Source organism: Macaca mulatta, chromosome 11 (genome assembly GCF_049350105.2).
Source record: "Macaca mulatta isolate MMU2019108-1 chromosome 11, T2T-MMU8v2.0, whole genome shotgun sequence".
NCBI classification, from domain to species: Eukaryota; Metazoa; Chordata; class Mammalia; order Primates; family Cercopithecidae; genus Macaca; species Macaca mulatta.
The window spans coordinates 500,694-523,656 of record NC_133416.1 but is presented as its reverse complement, the minus strand read 5'-3'; the positions used below and the strand labels follow the sequence as shown (position 1 = coordinate 523,656).

The 22,963-nt window shown below is 48.4% G+C and overlaps 1 long non-coding RNA gene across 1 annotated transcript in view; it reads right to left on the bottom strand.

The window, feature by feature from the left end:
• Positions 1 to 368: 368 nt before the first annotated feature.
• The window catches only part of LOC144332723 (uncharacterized), a 43,850-nt gene continuing 21,255 nt past the window's right edge, over positions 369 to 22,963 (bottom strand). Inside the window, exon 2 of the long non-coding RNA XR_013400752.1 lies at positions 369 to 766. This is a non-coding gene — a long non-coding RNA (uncharacterized LOC144332723). The remainder of the gene's footprint in view (positions 767 to 22,963) is intronic.

Here is a 22,963-nt window from a genome sequence, read left to right as displayed (position 1 = left end):
ATAACCCCTGGCTGGCACCTCCCTGAGACCCGTCTGGCACAGGCAGCGGCAGGGTCCGGCCCTTGGAGCGCAGGGATGGCAGAGCAGGGCCATCAAAGCGGGTGGCATGCCGACAGCGGCTTCTCCGCAAGAGCTCCTGGCTCTCAGGGAGCTGAGGGCTCCTCAATGGGAAATTCTGGCTGAGCTCCAGGGGAAAGCGGGTGGGAGGCCTGTCTCCTCTGCCCCCATCTCCTCTGCCCCAACCCTGGAAGAGGGTCAGATATCAATGCTAACTCTTGTGCTGACTCAATTAAATCAAACAATTCAGAAAACAAACTTGCTTTAAGTATTAATTTCCTAAAAAGAACTAACATGAATTCAAATAATTCACATAATTAAAATGATTTTAATTGTTAATTTAATTAAAACATCTCCGTTTTCACAGCATCATGTACCCTGGTACTTTCTCCTTATTGCATTTCCCATCTTCCAGGGCAGGTTTCCTTCCACCCAGGGCAGCAGCGACTCTGGTGTCTCGGGTATTCCCAGGCTTCCGTCAGCCCCTGGGGGGCTTACAGTTCTGCAGCGGTCTCCATCCTCATTAATCTGCATAAGAACATCCGTCCGCAGGGATGTCCTGTGGCCCCGTGGCCACATCTGACGTGCAGCTAAACGCTGGGCGTGTCGCCTGGTGACAGCAGATGACACAACTGTGGGCAAGGTAGCACCTCTGGGCGCCGACACTCTCGATGAGTTTTTTACAAGACCATTCTTTAATGGGTGAACCCTGACAGGAAACACTAAAGATTGTTTTTAACTATTTTTATATCGAGACAAATCTTTGTCAAACGTTCACTCAATGCTAAATGTCACTTCTCCAGCCAACCCCTTTAAGAATACCTAAAACTTAAGACTGGAATGACGCTTTCAAACACATACTCTACTCATGCATTCCCGGGAGCAGAGAGCAGCTTAATGTTTTCACGCTACACAGGCATGAAGTTTGGCGAAGGCATTTTAATATTTTTACCTGAATATTTTAATAAAATCAAAAGATCATTTTCACTCTAATACTCTACTTAGAATCTAATTTTCCATTAAATAAACAGTCAATGTTCAGTAACCCACATGCTGATAAACTTTTGAAAACTTTAGAAAGTATTAAGTATAATCAAAGATTACTTTTAATTTTCGAGCTGGTAAGAGCCTGTGTCAGGGAACAGAGTTGAGATTGAAGAGATAAAAGCACGATGATTTTCTTAAAGAAAAGCGAAATTCGTAAAAGAGACCAGGTGATTATATAAAGAAACACAGAATCCGTTTTCAGAAATGGCAAACATTGACCACAGAACACCAGTGTTGCCCGTGATGAGAGAAACAGTTAAAAGGAAGAATTCACGGTGGCCCAGCATAGATCAGGTGTGGGAGGACAGAGACGTGATGAAATGATCCTCCTTCTAACTTCCCAGAAAGGCACAAATGGCCAGCACTGTAACTGAAGACCACGCAGGCACCAGTGTGAACTCAGACTCCATGGCCAGCACCGTAACTGGAGACCACATGGGCAATGGTGTGAACTCAGACCCCACGGCCCGCACCGTAACTGGAGACCACACGGGCACCAGTGTGAACTTAGACCCGACGGCACGTGCCTGGGCTGCTCCAGCCACCACCAGAACCTGTTCTGCAGCTGAACTGGAAGCTGATTCTGGAAGGAACTGAGGAGCATGAGGACGAGATCCTTCTACCTCAACAGGGATCAATTTTTTAATGATTTCTTTCTTTTAGAAAACTGTTAATAAAATACTTTGTTCTAAAATGACCAGGATTTCAGCAGCCTCTACATTCCTTCATGTCAATCAAAGCTTAGGCACGTGGGTTACTTCACTGTTCGCGACACCCTTTTGAAATAAAACCCGGGGCCGCCTGTGTACCCAAGAGCCTGGGCACTGAACATTCAGACAAAACGTCCAGGGCGAGAATGTTCACGTCCCAGCGGTGCGGTAGAGTGGATGGGGGGAGTTCGAGCCACAGGTGGCCACGCCTCCCCTGCCTCCGGCCAGTGCCCACTGCTCACGCACTCCTTCCTCGGCCCATCCTGAGCCACGGGGCCCTCGCGTAACCAAGGCCACTGCAAACTGGTTACAGGTGGACTGCTCTCTACGCAACGTACAAAGATTGTTTTTAAAACTGCTCGTCTCTGGAACTTATCCCAGTAACAGGCTAGATTAAGAAAACTGACTAAAAACAGTAGGAAGAAAAACTCACTCTACCCGTTGAGGCAAGAGAAATGCACACAGCCTCTGAAATAACTGCAGAGGAGTTTTCCTGGGTTAGGTACGCGGTGGGGTGACCCTACCCCATAGCGGGGCGATGGCACATGGTGGGAACCAAGGAACATCTCCGAGTAAATGTAGGAAAATGCACTCAACTCCCAAACAGAGAGAGAAACTGCCTTTTTCCTTAAAAGCTTCTCTCTTTTATTCTCAGAAAGACTCTCTTTGGTGTCTTGACTGCTGAAGGGACAAGCCTGTCATCCCCAGAAAGCAGCCCTGGACAGTCTCCAGATCCTATGGCCCTCAGGCCCACCTTGCCTACTGATGATCCCACATTACGAAACCTAATAATCAGAAAAAGCCTCCCAGTCCGCAGCTCACAAGTGACATTTTATTCAGGGAAATGCTAATAAAAACCTGGGGCTCTGTGTAAACGCTGTCCCCTAGGTACTGAGGCTCCACACAGATGGCACACAGGGAGACAGGCCTCACCCCTTCCTGGTGTCCCATGTCTCTCCTCACATTTTATTAGCTGAGTTTTGTGACGGTTTGTTACTTTTAACCTGACTGTCCAAGGCAGCTGCACTAAACTAATTGTCCAGGGCAGATCCACTCATAATGACCATCAGCTCAGAGTTGGAAGTAGCACTGGAGAATGAGGTGGTGTCAGGGCACTATGCTTCCCTGCCCTCTTTTCCAGGGATGCCAAGTAAGTTTCTGCCATGGCTGATGATGTCAGCACTACACTAACATTACTTCAACGGCAGGCCACCAATTAATACTTAATGAACAATGCCCTTAAGAGCAAAACCCCATCTCTGCCAAAAATACAAAAAATTAGCTGGACGTGGTGGTGAGCGCCTATAATCTCAGCTACTGGGGGACTGAGGCAGGAGAATTGTTTGAACCCAGGAGGCAGAGTTTGCAGTTAGCCGAGATTGCACCATTGCACTCCAGCCTGGGCAACAAGAGTGAGACTCCATCTCAAAAAAAAAAAAAAAAAAAAAAAAAAAAAAAAAAAAGAAAAGAAAGAAAGAAAGAAAGAAACGATTCTCATGACCCTGTCAACATCTTCAGTTTTTCCCAAGGATAGTGTAAAATTATCACACAAAACGTAAACCCAATTAGATCAACGTTCTCTCCTCACCAATCCATACCTAAATCCATATTTCAAAATGGTCCTCAATTTTTCACAATTTAAGAAGACTGAGAGGAATAACCATGAACAAGCAAGGTTTACACAGACGTCAGTCTTCCCAACTCTCGCTCAGGAGCTCACCCCAAACTCCTCCTGTGGAATCAGCCCGGATAACAGTTCCTGGTGGCCGCACAAGAACAGAGGGTCCCACGAACCCATGACAGACCCCACCATTCAGCCCCAGGCAGAGGAGGGAGGTGGACGGTCACAAAAGACAGAAAAGCAGGGAACTGTGATTCTTCTGAGTTAATGCAGGTGATTGGGCCAAAAAACAAGGCACATCCACCTGTGAATGGGGTGAGCTCCCAGCTGGCTGTGCAGAGGCTGTAGATATGAAGGAACTCACTTCCCTGCACACTGAAGTGCATGAGCATCTCCACATCGACCGCACCTGGGCTCTGCTCGCCCCTCACAAACTAAGATGACAGTGGCTGCTTCTGGACAGAATGTCAAGGACAGATGGACAGACATCCTGGACAGACACTGTACAGAGACCAGGGGCTGGGAAGGGGGAAGCGGCACAGCCTTGGGGCCAGCAGGGGCGAGGCCAGGAAGCCTCGGTGAAGGCCTGCATCTCCTCATCCAACAGAAGCAGGAGGGGCCACCCAGTGAGGGCTGCAGCTGCGGGGAAGTGGCCAGTGGGACATAGCAGGAGGCCGTGGCCAGCCTTATCCCCAGCCCAGGAGGAGGGGCCCAGCTGCGGGCACTGCCCCGGGAGCCAGAATCCTGAGCCCCCAGGGAAGGTGGGAAATTGCCCCTGGGCACTGGGTGCTCAGGCTGGAGGTGGTGAGACCTCGAGGCCCTGCAGTCGGGGAGGTGAGGGCAGAGATGGCCAAACTGCAGCTCAGTGAAGGGCTTTGTCAGGAAAGGCCCTCAGAGGCTGCCTCACCAGCCAGGGGGAGGTTACTTCCAGCCCAGAGGCTCAACAGGGCCCTCGGTGGTGATGCTTAACCTTGTCCTCTGACAGAGGACCATCGAGACAGAGTCACTCAAACCTCTGCCAAGCTCTGCACCCAAATGAAGCTGTTACCACAGACGCTGAGGCAGGTAGTGCTCATCTCAACTCTGTACAAGTGGTTTATTTAGCCAGTTCTCCAAATTCTTAATGACAAACCACACTAAACGTGTGTTTTCAGTATCACCTATGCTCATAGCTATGTATAAAATAACTACCACAAGGAAAACTAGGTGGTGAACCCAGGAGGAGGAAATCCCCACGACGAGTCGAGAGAACACCAACGGACCGTTGGCTCTTCCCGGCTGAACCCAAGAGCACTTGGCTGGGCTCACTTCCGTTCTAATTTCCAGATTTATTTTTACTTTCCCACATTTTCATTATGAAAATGTTCAAACATATTTAAAAAGTGGAAGAACAGTACAACGAGTGGTCAAGTTTTCTCCACGTGGAGCTCCAACAACTGCTAACATTTCGTTAGATTTGCTTTCTCACTCTCTCTGTAGATCAGACAGAGAGACAGATTTGTTTCTTCTCTGGAGCCACTTGAAGGTGAGAGGCTCCTGCTGCCTCACCGAGTCCTCAGGCACACGTTCCCTAGGAATAAAGGCCCCTCTGCAGCCGCAGTACCATCATCAGCAGACAAGAATGATTTCAGAGCATCGTTGTCCAGGTTATGTTCAGGTAGCACAATCGTTCCGAAAACGTCTTTTCTATCCGGGCCACACACTGTGCTGAGTGACTCTCCTTCCCCGTCTTAGTCAGGGACAGCCTCGCACCCCTTTTATCTGTGATCTTCACTTTTCGAGAAGATCATTGCATTGTCCTGCAGAATATCCCCTACCCCAGAGGCATCTGTTTCTAGGGCCATCATGAAATTCCCTACTATGCACCTCCATTCCCTGTAAACAGGAAGTTTCAGTCTCGAGGCGCGATCACCTTCTGTCAAATGCTTCTCGGCAGCTTCCGGGTGAGGCTGCTGCTTCACGAGGGGCGCGAGCTCCTACTCCTGGTCACTGACGGCACGGCCGCGACCAGCACCACACCCCGAATCAGAAACGTCTGGAGGGGCCGCGGGCAGCCGAGACACCTGGAGGTGCGAACGGCACAGGCGTGGGGCAAGAACAAGGTCAAATCATAACGGAACGTCTGATTCCAGACACTTCCACCTGGGTAAGATGGTGACATCTCCCTAGCAAGTATCTGAAGCCAGAAAGCATGACAGAAAATTCACGACCTGCCTTCGTTCACCCAGGCTGCTCTAACAACACACCACAGGCTGGGCAGGGGCTGGCAAATGACACAAGTTCATTTCTCACAGCTCTCAGTCTCAGTCTCAGGCTGGGAAGTCCATAGTCAAGGCCTGACAGGTTTGCCTGGTGAGGGCTTCCTGGTTCATAGACGGCGCTTCTCACTGGGTCCGCACACCATGGAAGGAGCGAGGGAGCTCTCTGTAGTCCCTTTTCTGAGGGCACAAATCCCATTTATGAGACCCTCACGACCTCCTCACCGCCCAAAGCTCCCCCTCCTAGCACTATCTCCTCGCGGGTGAGGATTCCAACTTGTGAATCTTGGGGAGACACAAACATTACAAAAGCCCATCATTTAATTTTTTTTAAAGGCATTTTTGCTTCTGCAAAGTCTCAAGATAAAATCAAAAGAAAGAGGTCTGAGTCAATCCACACAGTTCTCCCAAAAAGGGAAGTGATCAATTGCCACCACTTTTTATCCGAGACCTGCTGGGTGCCCCGGTCTGCATGACTGATTCTAAAACGCCATCCTCTCCTCTGCCACTCAGAGGTCAGAGTCAGTCCAGAGCTTAACACCAAGGCAGAGCTGACTGAATGACACCAGCTAATCCAGTAAGACAAGCCAAGACTCCTGCCCAAGGCCTAATCCTTCCCCCAGGGAAACATGGAAGGGCCAGACACCTGGCAGCCCTTCCTTCCTGCTCTAAAGCCCCAGAGACACAGCGCCGGCCAGGTGTGTGCCTGGGGCAATGCACAGTAACGTCAGCTGGGCACCGAGTCTGAGAACATGTTATCAAGTAAAAATGAAAACAAGACTGCTGAGAAAAGTTCATGCTTAATCACCTCTGGGCTAAATTCTAAATACAATGTTATTTCAGAGCTAGGTGGAAGTAATTCCTTAAAAATATATATGAACAGTGACTAGCAACCAGGGTGATAAGTACTCAATATGTGTTTGATGAATAGATGAATTTTTAAAATTTATGAAAAGAGCACGCTCTATTTAGGAGAATTCTATTTAATTGGATGTCCTAACTAGACAGTGGTTCCTTCGTGCTGACAGCAGAGTTTGTTTCAGTTAACTCAAAAAATGGTAAGTCACTCTAACAGAAAACCAAAAGGCTTTACAGAGAGTCAAATTATGGTGCCAATTCAACCGTGCATGGCAATTTCACCTTAATATTTAAATTCTCGAAGCACCATACTCAGAAAACAAGACATAACATACATAAATGCATCGACTAAAGCACCATCATCTAGAATTTGACAAAGTTTGACTGTGAGTTTCAAGAAAAGGGCTGATGAGGCCAAGAAGTTCCTTCCCCTCTCCCCTTACCTCCCATTTTGGTGACCAACTCAACGCAGAGAAATTCCTGTTTCAGGTTTGCACACATTGGAACAATCCTGCAGGCTGAAGTCTGCAGGGTGCACATATTGAAAAATCACAGGAGCACTAGAGTGGCGGAAAGAGGTGCCCGTGAAGACGTCATCCTTTCTAAGACAGGGTCTGATTCCGCCTCCGGGCCCTTTTGCAAAAAGCCATTGGTACAAATTCATAGCCACCAGGAGGAAACACGCAAAAGACCCCACTGCCCTCCTGGCTTCCCAGAAGGCCTCAGAAGGATGAGACATGGAGCCTGCGTGCAATCCTGGACCCTCCTCCCTGCATTCAGTTTGACATGTGTCACTTGTTTGACTGACGGAGGTCCCACAATGGGCACAAGGAGACCCGTCAGGTCAAGAGGGTGCTGCCCGGCTCATGGTCCACACATGCGGACCTGTCAGGTCAGGATGCCCGGCTCATGGCCCACACGTGGGGATGCGTCAGGTCGGGAGGGTGCTGCCCGGCTCACGGTCCACACATGGGCATGCGTCAGGTCAGGAGGGTGCTGCGCAGCTCTCAGTATCAGCCACATATGCACATTCTCCACTGAAGCCACTGCATGAAACCACTGCATGAAGCCACGCTGGAAGCACTTTCTGGCAGGTTTAGGAGGCTCGTGTCCAAGGTCATTAAACACATGGCAAGCTCGCCTTGGAGGCATTTTACTTTGCTTATGACAATGAAGCATTCTCATTGCACTGAATAGAGCACGCTTTCTTGTTCAGTGCCTCGTTGAAATAGGCATTTTGTACCTGTCTTACAGATTACATCAAGGCCCTAATACATTTAGACCCTTGTCTCAGGTACACACCAAGCAGCGGCATCTCTAGAACATGTTTTGGACCACGGGAGGAAACCAAATCGCAGCATTATCCATTGATGTTGCTTAAAGTGTATTTCCAAATGTGTCTCCCGAGCCCGGCCTGTGTTCACGGCTTCCGCTGACCACACGCCATCTGCTGGGCACTCTGTGCACTTTCTCTCACACCCGCCACGTCTGTGGTCCTGTGCCTATCCCGCCACACGTCCCCACGTGGCTAAATCTCCCACACTCACCACGCCTGTGGGCCTGTGCCTATCCCTCCAGGCGTCCGCACCTACCACGTGGCTAACGCACACTTCCTACAGGCGGCAAGTGCCTGAACATCCCCACGGCTGGAGGGGCTTTGGGTAGGTTCTACAGAACCCACAGACAGGCATGGCCACCCCGCCCACGGCCACCAGAGGCTTTGCTTTGTCTCTAGAGGTGCCCTTCGATGAGGCGACATGGCAGATGACCCAGTGTTAGGTAATTAAGACTCAGGAAATCACGGCCGTCTTACCTTTAGAACTCACCTCTCTCCCCAGCACTATATCGCGAAGGGTGGGTCGCCAGAGTTGGGGAAGAGATGCCCAAGGCTCCCTCCTGCCCTGACAAGCTGGGACACTGCTCCCCTCTGTTGGTTTCTCACCGCACCTCAATAAACTGAGCTCACAGCAAGAGGCAGGCATGGGCTGAGTAGAAACACACAGCAGACCCCGGGTGGGCAGGACAGAGGACGAGGGTGCTCGCGGAGACGAGGGTGTGCCCCAGGAAGAACGTGCACGCGGGGTAGAGGGTGCGCGCGGGGAAGAGGGTGCACAGGCCCCGAGAACCTGGTGGCAGCAAGGCCGGTCAAGGCTGAACTCCAACAGAGGCAGCAGCAACGGTGTTGGGCAAGTCACAGAGAAAGCACCACCCAGAGGGGCTGCATGAACCAGCAGCGACCCCAACCCAACGTGCTCATCGGACTGGGCACACGCACACGCTGTGGACACGTGTGAATATGTTCCACTTAATGTGATGTTACATAATAATCAACAATGTTAAACCCACGACTTCATTACATGGCATCTGGCACATTGAGACTTTTTATTCTGTCTCTCTTCCTATACAAAGAAGTGGAAAATAGGTCCAAGATCATTCACAACAAATTATTGCTAATTGAAAAAAAAAAAAAATTCCTACCCTCACCTTGGAGGATCTCAAGGCAACACCTCTTTCTTTGAGGTCATGGTTGGGACCCTCTCCGGACCCCTAGATGGGTCTGAAACTGCAAGGAATCCCCAAATGGGCAGTTTTGGGGCCAGCACAGATGCCAGCCACACATCCAGGCAGGTCTTGGCAGGTTGCTCCGTGACTTCGGCTGGGTCACTAACCTTTTCTTGCACTCAGAACCTGCCAGGAACGAGGGCACTGGCCCGCACGTCTCTGCTCCCAAGGATACATCCCCTATGTTCCGCTGCACTCTGGGTTCCATGCCTTAGATCCCAGGCACCTTAAAGTTGACGTTTCCCCACCAGCCCTCATGAAGTTGATACTCAGATAACGTCCTTCCTCTCCCACCTGGTCAGTACCCGGGGAGAAAGGAACCCGGGTCTCAGATTGATTTTCTGCCAGTCCATCGAAAAAACAACTGGCCAGCAGCACTGGTGCACAGCACTGCCAGGTTACCCGTGACGAAAACAAAGCAAAACGAGATATACTCAAGTCAGCTGCGGCAAGTGCTTCTACATCCCTGCTCCAACAAGGAAAGACAGGAGGCCAGGAGTGTGGCTCACGCCTCTTGTCCTTCCTTGTTGGGTCAGGGGTACAGAAGCATTTTGGGAGACTGAGGCAGGACAAATGCTTGAATTTGAGACCACCCTGGGCAACATAGCAAGACTCGTCTCTACAAAAAAAAAAAAAAAAAAAAAAAATAGCCAGGTATGGTATCGTGCCTGTAGTCCCAGATACTCAGGGGGCTGAGGTGAGACGATCACCTGAGTCCAGGAGGCAGAGGTTGCAGGGAGCCAAGATTGCACCACTGCACTCCAGCCTGGGCATCAGGGTGAGACCCTGTATCAAAATAAAGAAAAAACAAAAAAAGATAAGAAATACAGGAGACCACTAATAATTCCAAATAGTGCCTGCTAATTTGAAATCTTTTCCAGATATGGTGAAGGAAATCATTTTTCTTCCTACGCCCACTCTAAGGAAACGTTTCTATTTTTCTGCTATACAATTTGGTAACCTGCCATTTCAGATCCTGGCCTCTTTAAGCAGGACTTGCTGGAGTGCCAACAAAGCAGCGCTCTGAAACCTCAGCATCCTCAGCATCACCCTGGAGGGCAGGTGAAGGATGCTGGGCCTCCATCTCCAAAAGTCACACTGGGGTGGGGCAGATCTGGGGTGAGGCAGGGTTTGCATTTCTAGTCTAGGGCCACACCACCCTAAACACGCCCATCTCATCTAACACATACCAGAGGGAGAAGCCACGTAGGGCAAGTCACAGAGCAAGCGTCCAGGCACCAGGTCACCAGTTGTCTATTTAAATGCAAACCCGTCAAACAGCTTAAGTCAAACAGGTTCACCCTCCTAACACATTGGCCAACACAGCTAGTGATAAATATCACTGCTGTTAGACCTTCTGCTCACTGATGACCAGAGCAATGGCCTGAAACATCAAAGCTGAAGGGTGTGTGCCACGGTCAGGGCTCTGAACACCCCCATCCCAGGCCATCTCACACGGGTGCCTTCACTGGCACCGGGGTCTCACAGACCAGCTCCACGCTCACACTTACTGGGACGCAACCACCCTTTCAGCCCTTCATGCATCTGTACCCTATAGCAGTGTTCAAGGGAGGCTAATTTAAGTAAGAAATGTAATACGGACATCTGTGAACTCTTCCTCCATATCCACTGAGTGGCCGTCCAGAAACAGAAATATTAAAAAGAAAAAGAAGATTTAAGAGTCAAACACAGGGCCGGGTGCAGTGGCCCATGCCTGTAATCTCAGCACTTTGGGAGGCCAAGGCGGGTGGATCACATGGGGCCAACAGTTTAAGACCAGCCGACCAACATGGCAAAATCCTGTCTCTACTAAAAATACAAAAATCAGCCAGGCATGGTGGCACATGCCTGTAATCCCAGCTACTAGGGGGGCTGAGGCAAGAGAATTGCTCGAACTGAAAGGCAGAGGTTGCAGTGAGTGGAGGTTGCAGTGAGCCTAGATCATGACACTGCACTTCAATCTGGATGACAGAGCAAGACTCCGTCTCAAAAAAACAAAAACAGACCAGGCACGGTGGCTCACGCCTGCAATCCCAGCACTTCAGGAGGCCAAGGCGGGTGGATCACAATGTCAGGAGATCGAGACCATCCTGGTTAACACTGTGAAACCTCGTCTCTACTAAAAATACAAAAAATTTAGCAGGGCGTGGTGTGGGCACCTGTAGTCCCAGCTACTCGGGAGGCTGAGGCAGGAGAATGGTGTGAACACGGGAGGTGGAGCTTTCAGTGAGCCTGGATCGCGCCACTGCACTCCAGCCTGAGTGACAGAGAGAGACTCCATCTCAAAAAAAATAACAACAACAACAACAACAAAAACAAAAACACAGAAACTCGTGGAACAAGCCCTTGCCCCACTCCATGTCAGCTGTGCTGTGCCACCCAGGAGCATGCCAAGCTCAAAGAGTCATCCACCTGCCTTGCGTAAACGATGTCAAAACTCAAATCACAGAGACTGAGATTCCCTAGCCCTCGCCATGTGCATGTCACTCACAAGCAGGCATGAGGACCCCCGCAATTCACAGGGAATCCCTCTGGCCATCTGATGACCATCCATTCATAAATAAAAAGCATTAATTCCAGCGGGGTTGCAGAGGTGTATACATCAATACTTGTTAGTGTTCACAAATGTTCCACTTGCGGATAGAGTGACGTTACAGAATTGGGAAGAACTTCACAGACATACGAGGGGTGCATTTAAGGAAAAAGTGTAAGGAAAAGGTGAGAAAATGGAATATGCTAACCTCTGTCTTTTCATCACCCTCTAAATCTTATGATTCCAGTTCTGTTCATTCTGCAGTGAAAAATAACAAGTGATTCACACTCAGACACAAGGTGGCTTAGGAAACTATGGCTGTTTTACAAAGATGAAACAATTTCGAAGATCAGGATTCCATGAACGTACTTACTTAAAGAGAGAAGAGACTGGGAGTTACACATCAACTTACCAAGGCTGTCCCGAAGTCCAGGAGCCCCTTAGGAGAACAGAGAATGTGCAGTCTCCACAGACCAATGCAGGTGGCTGGGCCCAAGAGTGGGGACGGGTAGGCTGCAGGAGGCTTGAAGAGGGAGCTGTACCACCAGCCTCTCGCAGAAATTCCTAATTAAACCCTGACAGCAACTCTGTTTAGTGAATTGTCTCCTGGTAACTAAGAAGAGTGAAGCTGTTGAAAGCCTACAGCCAACCCTCTGGATAACAGTTGAGATGTATTTTAGAGAAGGAAATGATCCTGTCACAATCCCAGTCCTGCCCACAGCTGCAAGCACGTCCTGGGAGTGCGGCTTCTTGCTCTGTCAGCACCAGAGCCCACTGTAGTGCCACACGGGTTCTGCCCGACCTTCCCACTTCAGGGAGTCTGGGCAGGTGCAGCTGAAACACCCAGGGGGCAACCCCCACCCTCACTTCTCAAAAGTACATGCAGAGGCAGACAGAATGAAACACGGCCCCCAAACCTCAGACGTACGGTTCAGCGGCACGGCCCACCATAGAGCCACATGGGATTTGCCCGACGCCCCCAATTCACAGAGTCTGGGCAGGTCCAGCTGAAACAGCACCTGGGGGGCAACCTCCAACCCCACTTCCCAAAAGTACATGCAGAGGCAGACAGAATAAAACACGGCTCTCGAGCCCCAGACATAAAGTTTGGCACGGGCATCTGTGAAACAAGAACAAAAGTCGCATGGGAAAGTGAGCACAAAAATGAAAAAAATAACAGAATTACAGTGAAGATGGATGAGATGGGGAGGATTGCGAGGAAGTTGAGAAAGGGACTGAGGACCTGAAGGGGGACATAAGGGCTGGACATTCCCGACAAGGTAACAAACACACCTCTGGATGAGGTTGGACATCATCTTCATTATGGAAATAAAGGGGAAAAGCCTGAAAACATCAGTTTCCTACCAAGAAGCAAAAATCAAACTGGCTTCAGATTTCTCCTCTACAACACTGGGTTCCAAAAGATGAGGATGTGGCATCCGTGGGGTCTTGAGGGAGAGCTGGCACAAACGTCCCAGAGCTGCCGTCTCCAGAAGCAGCTGAAACAGCCTCAGATCCAGCAAACTCTTGTCTTGAAAAATCTATCAGAGTACACCCCCTTATCAAAGGGACGCGTGGCTGCAGGGGTTGTGGTGTAAGGCAATTTAGAAATCTTACTCCGTGCAGACCCTAAACTTGGGAGGCTGCTGGTCACACCCTGGGAGGACCTCAGCCAGCGGGAAGCCCTGTGCCTCCTCTCTGCTCCATCTCTAATGCCAAGAAACATTTTATGCATAATATTACGTTATTTCCAATTTGTTAAATTGTATCTATTAAGTCCATAAAGAGACCAAGAAAATGTATAAAAACATTGATGACTTCACGGTGGTATTATAATTAATTTTTAAACAAAACATGTTGTCTAAATTTTCCAGACTGAAAAAATACTCTTTTTAGCAAGAAAGGTGCTTTTAAAGTCACCATAAACAATTATATATCCATCCTACGAACGTGGTCTTAAAACAAAAAGTGAAGAGCAAAAACAGCAGAAGGAAGTGCATGAATATGTTGATAACGTTTATCTCTGAATGGGGGCGCTGTTTTGCCTTCCATTTCCCTATGCTTGAAGTGTCACCTCTGTAATGTAATAATAGAGCAAACACCATAGTTGAGGAAACACTGCTGCCCACTAGGACATAAACCAAGTCTCCTCCACAATGCTGCGACCCCAACCTCTGATTTTATCTTTTAAATCAGCTAGGTTTTCTCCCCTAAAAAGAAGCATATTGTATCATTACTCTTTAAAGTTAGGTGACTTAACAGGCATACAGACTTAAACACCTTCTGGAAAGGTGATGTGTCAAGTTTAACTAAGATTTCTTTTGTTCTGAAAAGAGCAGGGGCACGTTCCCAGGTGAGGGGACTCCAGGAAACACTGGCTGTGTCCGATGGGCCCTCACCTGGAGAAACAAGCGCTCGACGCCTCCACCCTCCACCCGGACTCAGCAGGAAAGGGATGCAGAGCTGAAGACAGACTCATCTATAAAAACCCCAACGGCTGTTTCCAGGAGCTACTCACTGTCCCGTGCCGCTGCACCCTGCTCCCCTGTGCAGGTACCGGAGCTGCTGTCCAGGCTTCCCCAGGCTCTCCACGCCTCCTTCCACCCCACGTCAACCTGCACCACCCAACTACCCACCGTCTCTTACTGACCACCGGCCTCAATTCCCGCATAGCCTGGAAACTGCAAAGCTGCCTGGCAGCAAGAGGGGACGGGCAGCGAACGCACCAGCCAGGTGGCACCTGCTCCCACCAGACTGCAAGGTCACAGCCCCTGCCTCATGGAGCCGTTGTTATGCACAACTACACTGGGAAATCAATGCAGCTTTAGCTTTACTTTGGTGCTAAATTAACTTTATAACACTTGGTTATAACATACATTAATTTTTACAGCAATTACTAAAATAACAACTCATAATGCATTCATTTACCATATTCAGAAAAGCAACTGAAAAACCAAACACACAGCAGAATTTTATAGGACTGTAGTAGTTTTTGTTAGGTTGTGAAATTATTTTAAGCTCAAAATTAAAGTAATTAAATCTGTGACTCTCAACTGGGGGAGGTGGGCACACACAGAGAGGGGAAGTTAAAATCCTTTTTTTCTTCCAAACCTCACACAGACCCACTCGGCTGGTCATTCCCGTTGCTGGAATTATGTCCTGTTCCTTAGGTTAAAAACAACTGCCTTCATGCCTATTAAAAATAATGTTTCTTCCTTTCCTGAGTGATTGTGAAATGAGCCATGGTGGCAAGGTAGGCACGAACCGAGGGAAACTGAGTCCATGCCCACATTTGATGGTGGGCAAGAACAGAAGGAAATTGGGTCCAGACCCACATTTGATGGTGGGTGAGAACAGAAGGTAACTAGGTCCACATCTATATTTGATGGTGGGCAAGAACAGAGGGAAACTGAATCCGTGTCCACATTTGATGGTGGGCAAGAACAGAGGGAAAGTGTGTCCAAGTCCACATTTGATGGTTAGCAAGAACAGGGGGAAGCTGGGTCCACGTCCACATTTGATGGTGGGAAAGAACGGGGGAAACTGGGTCCACGTCCACGTTTGATGATGGGCGAGAACACGGGGAAACTGGGTCAAAGTCCACATTTGATGATGGGCGAGACCAGGGGGAAACTGAGTCCACATCCACATTTGATGGTGGGAGAGAACAGGGGAAAACTCGGTCCACGTCCACATTTGATGGTGGCTTTTAATGCACTGCAGCCTGTGTCCCCTTGACCTTCACGAATTTTCAGGTAGTAAGAAAGCAATTTTTCTTACTGGAAAGGAGAAAACTAAGTGGCTGCAAAGTAATATAATTTCCTTAAAGCAAAACAACAGAGAACCAACTTTGACTTTTTCCACATTACCCAGTAATTCTAAGACTAAGGGTTTTGTCATGTTACAGCAAATGCCGTTCATTAGGGGGAAATTGGAAGTCAGAACAGTGTGTGCTATTCAAATTCTCAATGAATAATTAACTCAAATGGGTTCAGAGTGCTACAAAATGAAATTAATTTGTTTTTAGTTTAACCCCAAATCCCCAATCCCTTGCCAAATGATCCGCTATGTATCCTACATAAAGGACAGGGTCTTTCTGGCAGAAAACCATTAAAAGCTTTTATTTGCAGTAAGAGAAGCATGCCTTCTTATCAAACAGGTGCATGGCCCCCTTGCGGGGGGGTCACCCATCACCTGCATCCCCGTGTGTCACGGTGTTGCCGCACACCATTAACGCATCAAAATGGAAAAGGAAATGTAAGCAGTGTTTGCTGTCCAAAGTTCACGTCAACAACTCCTTATTATGAAGGCACTTCTGAGCCTTTCCTCCTGCATCTGGGAGCTGCCAGCAACCCAGTTCCAGGAGAGAAAATAGCTCGACACCTCCTGCAGCCCATGGAGTCCTCTTGTTGGGACAAGGTCCCCCCAGGAGAGAGGAGCCCCCAGCAGGGTCAACACTGGAGGTCCTGGGGGTGGGTGGTGCTGGGGAGGCCATGCGGGGAGGGCTGTTCCCTGTTCCCTTCCCCTCAGGAGACAGCTGGCCCAAGGTGACACAGGACCGGATGGGATTTCAGGGTCAGGGACCACGGAGCCCGGGGCTGTGGACCACACCAGCCCAAAGCCACTGCATGCCCCAGACCGGGGCTGTGGACCACACCAGCCCACGGCCACTGTATGCCCCAGACCAACACGAGAAGAGTGCAGACCAACAACATCTTCGTCTACGGTAGGTGTCACGGTTATCGTTCCTAAGAGAGTCCACGGCCACTTCTACCAGGTGCCCTCCACTCTTCCCCTGCCCCAGCTGGTCCCCCTGTGACAGCTGTGTCTTTGAGAACGGGGTGTGGAGCCAGGGGGAAAACACAAAATAAACCACCTGCTACTAGAAACAGCCTCGCTGTCCTCAGGGAGCCGGTCCCGGGGCCAGCCTCGCTGTCCTCAAGGAGTCGATCCCGGGGCCAGCCTCGCTGGACTCAGGGAGTCGGTTCCAGGACCCCATGGACACCAAATCCAGGCACATTCAAGCCCCACAGGTGGACCTGCCGAACCTGCGTGTACAAAGAGTCGGCCCTCCGACACGCGTTTCACATGGCAGGAACACTGTATTTTCTGCGTGTACAAAGAATCAGCCCTCCGACATGCGTTTCACGTGGCAGAACACTGTATTTTCTCCCTGAGTTCGGTTGAAAAAATCCACCTATAAGTTGACCCGCAAAGCTCAAGCTTGTGTTGGACAAGAGTCAACTGTACGCAATTGACACTGATTCCTACCAACAATATCCAAATCTTACCATGACCAGCACGATAAAGAGAATGAGCAAAATTTAAAAACTAAAGCAGAGTTTTTTCCTGCTAGTTGGGGCACTGCGTATCCCCTGTGGGAAAGACAACACTGGCTGCTGACCAAACTCCATCGGCCTCTTCCTCCGTCCTGAGGGCATCTTCCTCCATCCTGACAGCAGCCTGGGCTTACCTCAGTCCCAGGGCGGGGGAGGAGGACGCACTGTGCACCCTCCCAGCTCTCCTCCGCTCCTTCCCTCAGGCTGGCCCAAGAGCAGCCTGGACAGTCAGGTGCTGGGGACACCGAGCTGCCCCTCCTCGGCCCACAACCTCAGGCCACCTGTCTCATTTGTGACGGAGAAACAGAGCTGCAGCTGCAGGCGGGAGGCAGGACACGCTGGGATCTACCCATGGCCAGGCCGAGCTACTCTGATCACTCAAGCTTCACTTTCATCACTTGCTCTACCAAATAAACTAGAATAAAATATGCCACTTCCTCCTTTGCACACACTCCCAAGCCTCCCATCCCACTTCCCGGCGCTGACCCCATAAGAACACTTTCTGTGCCTTTCCAGGTATTTTCTATCCTCCTCAAGCACAGAGCCACATTCAGAGTGAATTTTTTTTTTTTTTTTTTTTTTTTTTTTTTACAGAAATGGCACCAGGGCAGATGATTTTTTTTGTACCATTTCTTTGGTTTCTTGGGCATTTTCCGCACCAGGACAGATGGGCTCTGCTCTCCTTCCTCCCCACCGAAGGCTGCCTCACAGCAGCCACACACAGAGCCGTAAGCCCTCGCAAGACTGTGGGTGTCTCGGGGTGCCCCACGTCCCCAAAGACCAAGGGGTCACAGATCCACACTGTCCAACAACACTTCAGACATGGCCTCGAGCCTGGGAACCCTGCTGGCCAGCCCAGGCCAGCAACAGAATAGAGGTGTGAGAGGTAACATTTGCACTTCTTAAAAAAAAAAAAAAAAGGCAGATATTCAGTGCCACATTTAAAATGATCATGGCGGCCAGGCACAGTGGCTCATGTGTGTAATGTAAGCACTTTGGGAGGCCAAGGTTGGCAGATCCCTTGAGGTCAGGAGTTCAAGACCAGCCTGGCCAACACGGTGAGACCCCTGTCTCTACTAAAAATACAAAAATTAGCTGGGCATGGTGGCAGGCACATGTAATCCCAGCTACTTGGGAGGCTGAGACACAAGATTCTCTTGAACCCTGGAAGCAGAGGTTACAGTGAGCTGAGATTATGCCACTGCAATCCAGCCTGGGTGACAGAGCAAGACTCTGTCTCAAAAATAAAAATAATAAATAATAACAAAAGAAAAAATATATATGCATTCCTAGTCCCTTGGAGCTGCAGCAACAAAGCTGGTGATATATTTTGGGTGTTTCTAATCAATGTTTTCCATGAGCTACACTGCAAGTCTCAACCTTGACCCTGCTACAGTAATCATCTATTACAAATTAAAACAAGAGCCATAACTCTGTCTCCTACTAAAATATTCTAACTGAGACATGTTAACAGAATACATTTCTTTGGGTGAGAAAGTATCCACCAGGGTGGGGAACAGACGGCCCACCGATTGTGCTGTGGCCCTAACCACCAAGGACTCATGAATCATCCACAGCAAGGCTGGTGACTCAAAAAGAACACTAAATTGCTCTTTGACATCAATTCTTAAACCTTGAGAAACCAAAGTTCTCTTTGTAACAGACTTTAAAAAGGATGAAGTCAGAAGTAGCTCAGCAGAGATGCACCAACTCTTACCTGGGAGAGACACTCCTTGCTAATCACGTCTGGATTAACGGATGTGCTAAAAGCATCTCTTCCAACAGAGACACAAACTGAAAACAGGAATGCCATGAACACCTTCCCCAGATAACCCAGTCCTCACCCATCCACCCCTCAGGAGGTCCCCAGACAAGTCCAATAAGGAAATGACCCCACAGCAGATTCAGGTGCAGGCAGTGAGGGTAGTGGCGTCAGGGAATTCCGCCGTAAACCTTGGCAGCACGCAGGGAGGTGTACCCAGCTGGACAGGTGAAGTCAGAAGTGCAGGATGATCTGGCCATTCCAAATAAGCAGGGCATAACAATTTTGTTAAAATGAAACCCAGCCTTTGAAAAGGCCTGGACTTCCCACAATGTGTGGTATTTATAGTGTGGAGGGCACTGTAGAGAAGTTATCAGAGGGTTCACGACGGCAAGATCCACGGAGGCTCTGCCATGTGCCAGGCATGAGACAACAATTCACACAAAACACCTCATTTCACCCTACACAGAGTCCACAGACTGCTCCACAGTCTCCCAGGTAAGAGTTGGTGCATCTCTGCTGAGCTACTTCTGACTTCATCCTTTCTCAACTGCTTCATGTTTCACCCTACACAGAGTCCACAGACTGCTCCACATTTCACCCTACACAGAGTCCACAGACTGCTCCACATTTCACCCTACACAGAGTACAGAGACTGCTTCACAGAATACTACCAAAGGGGACCATCAAATGATCCCCAAGAAGTAATGAGCGCCTTAAAAGTAAGAAAGCCAACCTCCTCCCCCTCTATTAACTTCCTCTCCTCATTTCCGCAGAACCAAAGAAATATGAAGGGCCAGTGACGCCCCACTGAAGAACGCTCTCCTGGTGGTTACACTCTGTACATAGGGAGAACAACACTGCTCCGTGCTGCATGAGGCTACTATTCTATACTACACTAGTACGATCTGTTTGTTCTATTCTATACTATTCCATTCTCTATGATAGAATACTACAGCTTCACTCCATACTATAAAACGCTGTACTATCTGTTCTATTCTATTCTATTTTCTTCTATACAGAAAGGAGTTAGCCAGCTTGCTTTAGGCAGACAGTAAGGGAAGGGTCCCAGAGAGCCTCCAGCCCATGTTTTGTGCAGATAGGGGGACTTGCACGGGGGGGCCCTCCTAAACATGCTCACAGCAGACTAAAGGTCCCCATGCACACGAGGGAATGGGGTGGAACCACCAGATATTTGCTCCTTAGACAGCGAGACCAGCCCCATCAGCTTCTATATAAAAGCCCTTGTAGTCAACTGGGAAGGGGGTGACCAGCAATCTGCTCTCAGGACCCCTCTTTTCGCTGAGAGCTTAACTTTTAGCTTAACGAGTTCCACTGCACTCACTCTTCGATGTCCCCGTGCCTGTTTCTTCCTGGTCATTAGACAAGAACCTGGACCCAGCTGAGCTAAAGAGCAAAACTCCTGCATCAGTGCTACAGAACACTATCCTCTCTGTTCTGTGCCATGCGACTCTACTATTCCACACCACACTACGTAATATTAATACTATGCTGTGTGTTCTAATCTAGATTGTATTATGCTATGCAATACTACGTCATTAGTTCAACTGTATACTCTACAATACTATCCCACTTGTTCTATTCTAGACCATGTAATACGATTTTTCCTATTGTATACTATACTACATAATGTTACACTGTTTCTTCTATTCTATGCTACCCTATATAACATTATGCTATTTGTTCTATTCTGCGCTACTCTATATAATTATATTCTGTTTGTTCCATTCTATACAACACCTTGCATCATTTTACCATGTTCTACGATACAAGAGTAGAGTCAGTTATACTTTCATAATCTTTTCCAAGCTCTTACCCAGTAAGAAATGTGATGTTTTACTATGCCTCACATAAATGCACATTTCATGATAATCAATGCCATTTCCTATGGTTGTAGAATTCTGTCTCTATGATTCTACTGATACGGCTTCTTTGGGCTTTTCTTTAAGTCCTTTGCAGTGTCTGGTTTCCTAGTGAAAAGATGACTAAGGTCCCGATAAGATCCTACAAAACCAGCATTCACACAGGCTCACCTGTGTGCACTCTGCTGGACTCCGTGTTGAAGGAGTGACAGGAAGACAGACGGCTGTCGGTGGATGGAAGGCAACAAGCACAGAGTAGATTCCAGAACTGAGACATGTACCAAGGCTCTGGCACAGCTGAGGGTCGATCCCAATTCTAGCCTCTCACAGAAAGGCAGAGGGGACTTAGCACAAAGAGCACGGAACTTTGCTTTAATAAAGCAAATGCTTACCATCCACTGTGAGGAGCTCAAGGAGAAATGGCAGTAGGCTCTACTAATGATACTGCTTTAAAAAATGGAAGGGAGAGGGTACATTTTCACATGGGCCATGTGGAAAGTTGGCTGGACCTGCCGCTGGACCTGACACTGGACCTGCTGCTGGACCTGCCCCTGGACCTGTCGCTGGACCTGCCGCTGAACCTGTTCCTGGACCTGATGCTGGACCTGCCGCTGGACCTGATGCTGGACCTGACGCTGGACCTGCCCCTGGACCTGCCACTCGGTCTGCTACTGGTCTGCTAACAAATGCTGCAGATTTTTATGTAGAAAAAAGTACAATGCGTCTGAGAGCAGCTGTCCCAGCTCTGGATGAAGCCGGCAGAAAAAGGAAGCAGCAGAGACGCTGGTATCATTCAGTGGGCAGAGTCAATGACCCTCCTCTAAGTCCAGCAAAGCTCAACCTGCATGTCTGCAACTAGAAATACCAATCATAAGCCAGACCTCCTGGCAAATACCATTGACCTGCTGTAATTCTGTGTGGTGTATTATGTCCCATGTACAGGAAATCTTTCACAAAGCCTTTAACCAGGAAGTACTAACATGACTTTTAATGCAATATAACAGCTTTGCACCCATTTAACATATATTTAACCCCAGTGGTATATTTAAATATATATTTTATAGAACATCAGGCATGTTTACCTAATGGCTCGAACTTTCACAATGTCTCTCTCCCTGAGAGGACAGCGGAGGATCCCATGCACTGTCTCCAGGAACATGCCCCTCCCAGAGAGGATTCACAAATCAAATGTGCACATGCATGCATGCACAGACACATATCACACACACACACACACACACATGGACACGCACACCTATATGCAATACATACATTCACACATGCACACACGTTCACATAATCACATAATACCACCACATAACAGACGCGTACACATACACACAACACTCAAACACACGCACACAAACATACAACACTCAAACACACACGCACAAGCATACACACAACACTCAAACACACATGCATATACATACACATTCTGACACACATACATACGTAAGTGTGTAGACATAACATGCACAAATATACATGTATAACTATATACACATGAGCATCCATGCATGCCTACTTGCACATATGTGCAGTCGTGCCTAAACATGTAACACATGCACACACATACATGCAACACAAATACACATGCACACATATACACATGCATGCACATGTACATTACACACAAAGGCACACATACATGCACAACACATATACATGCAATACACACTTTCATACACATAAATGCAAACACACATACATATATACATCCCTCAAAGACCCCATTATTCAATTCTAAACAAAGTGGTTTATCCCCCAAATGTACCTTCCCGTAATTAATAAGCTCTACTGCACATTTCTTGTTTCAAATAATGAGGTCTCACACACAGCACACACACATTTATACTCCAATACGTGTGAACATATAAATAGAAATAGGCACACGGGCACGAAGACCCTCTTCTGTAAAGGTATTCTCAAACTTGAACTGAACGAATTCTGCTAATTATAGTCAGAGTCAGCAAAGATATATATTTGACCTCGGAATGAATATACTCGTTCTTTTCGTTACCCCTGGCAACAGCAAGAATGTAAAACAGTTGTGCGATATCATGTCACTTATTCAATCCCACTTCCTGGGATCTGACCCACTTGGAATAGCGTTTCTGTCTGAGTGATTTCCTTCTGACTAAAATCATGAGACGATTCCTTCTCTTCCTGCTTTCTCTTTCCCAGGCCTTTTCACTGCCCTTTCATCATCTCAGAAATAAATCATACTTGTCAAAATGGAACGCAAAGAAACAGCCTTAGGAGAGAATCCCACAATGGAATGGACCCAAGAGAGGAAAAAATATTCTTTTTGAAAATGTACAAAAGGAAAA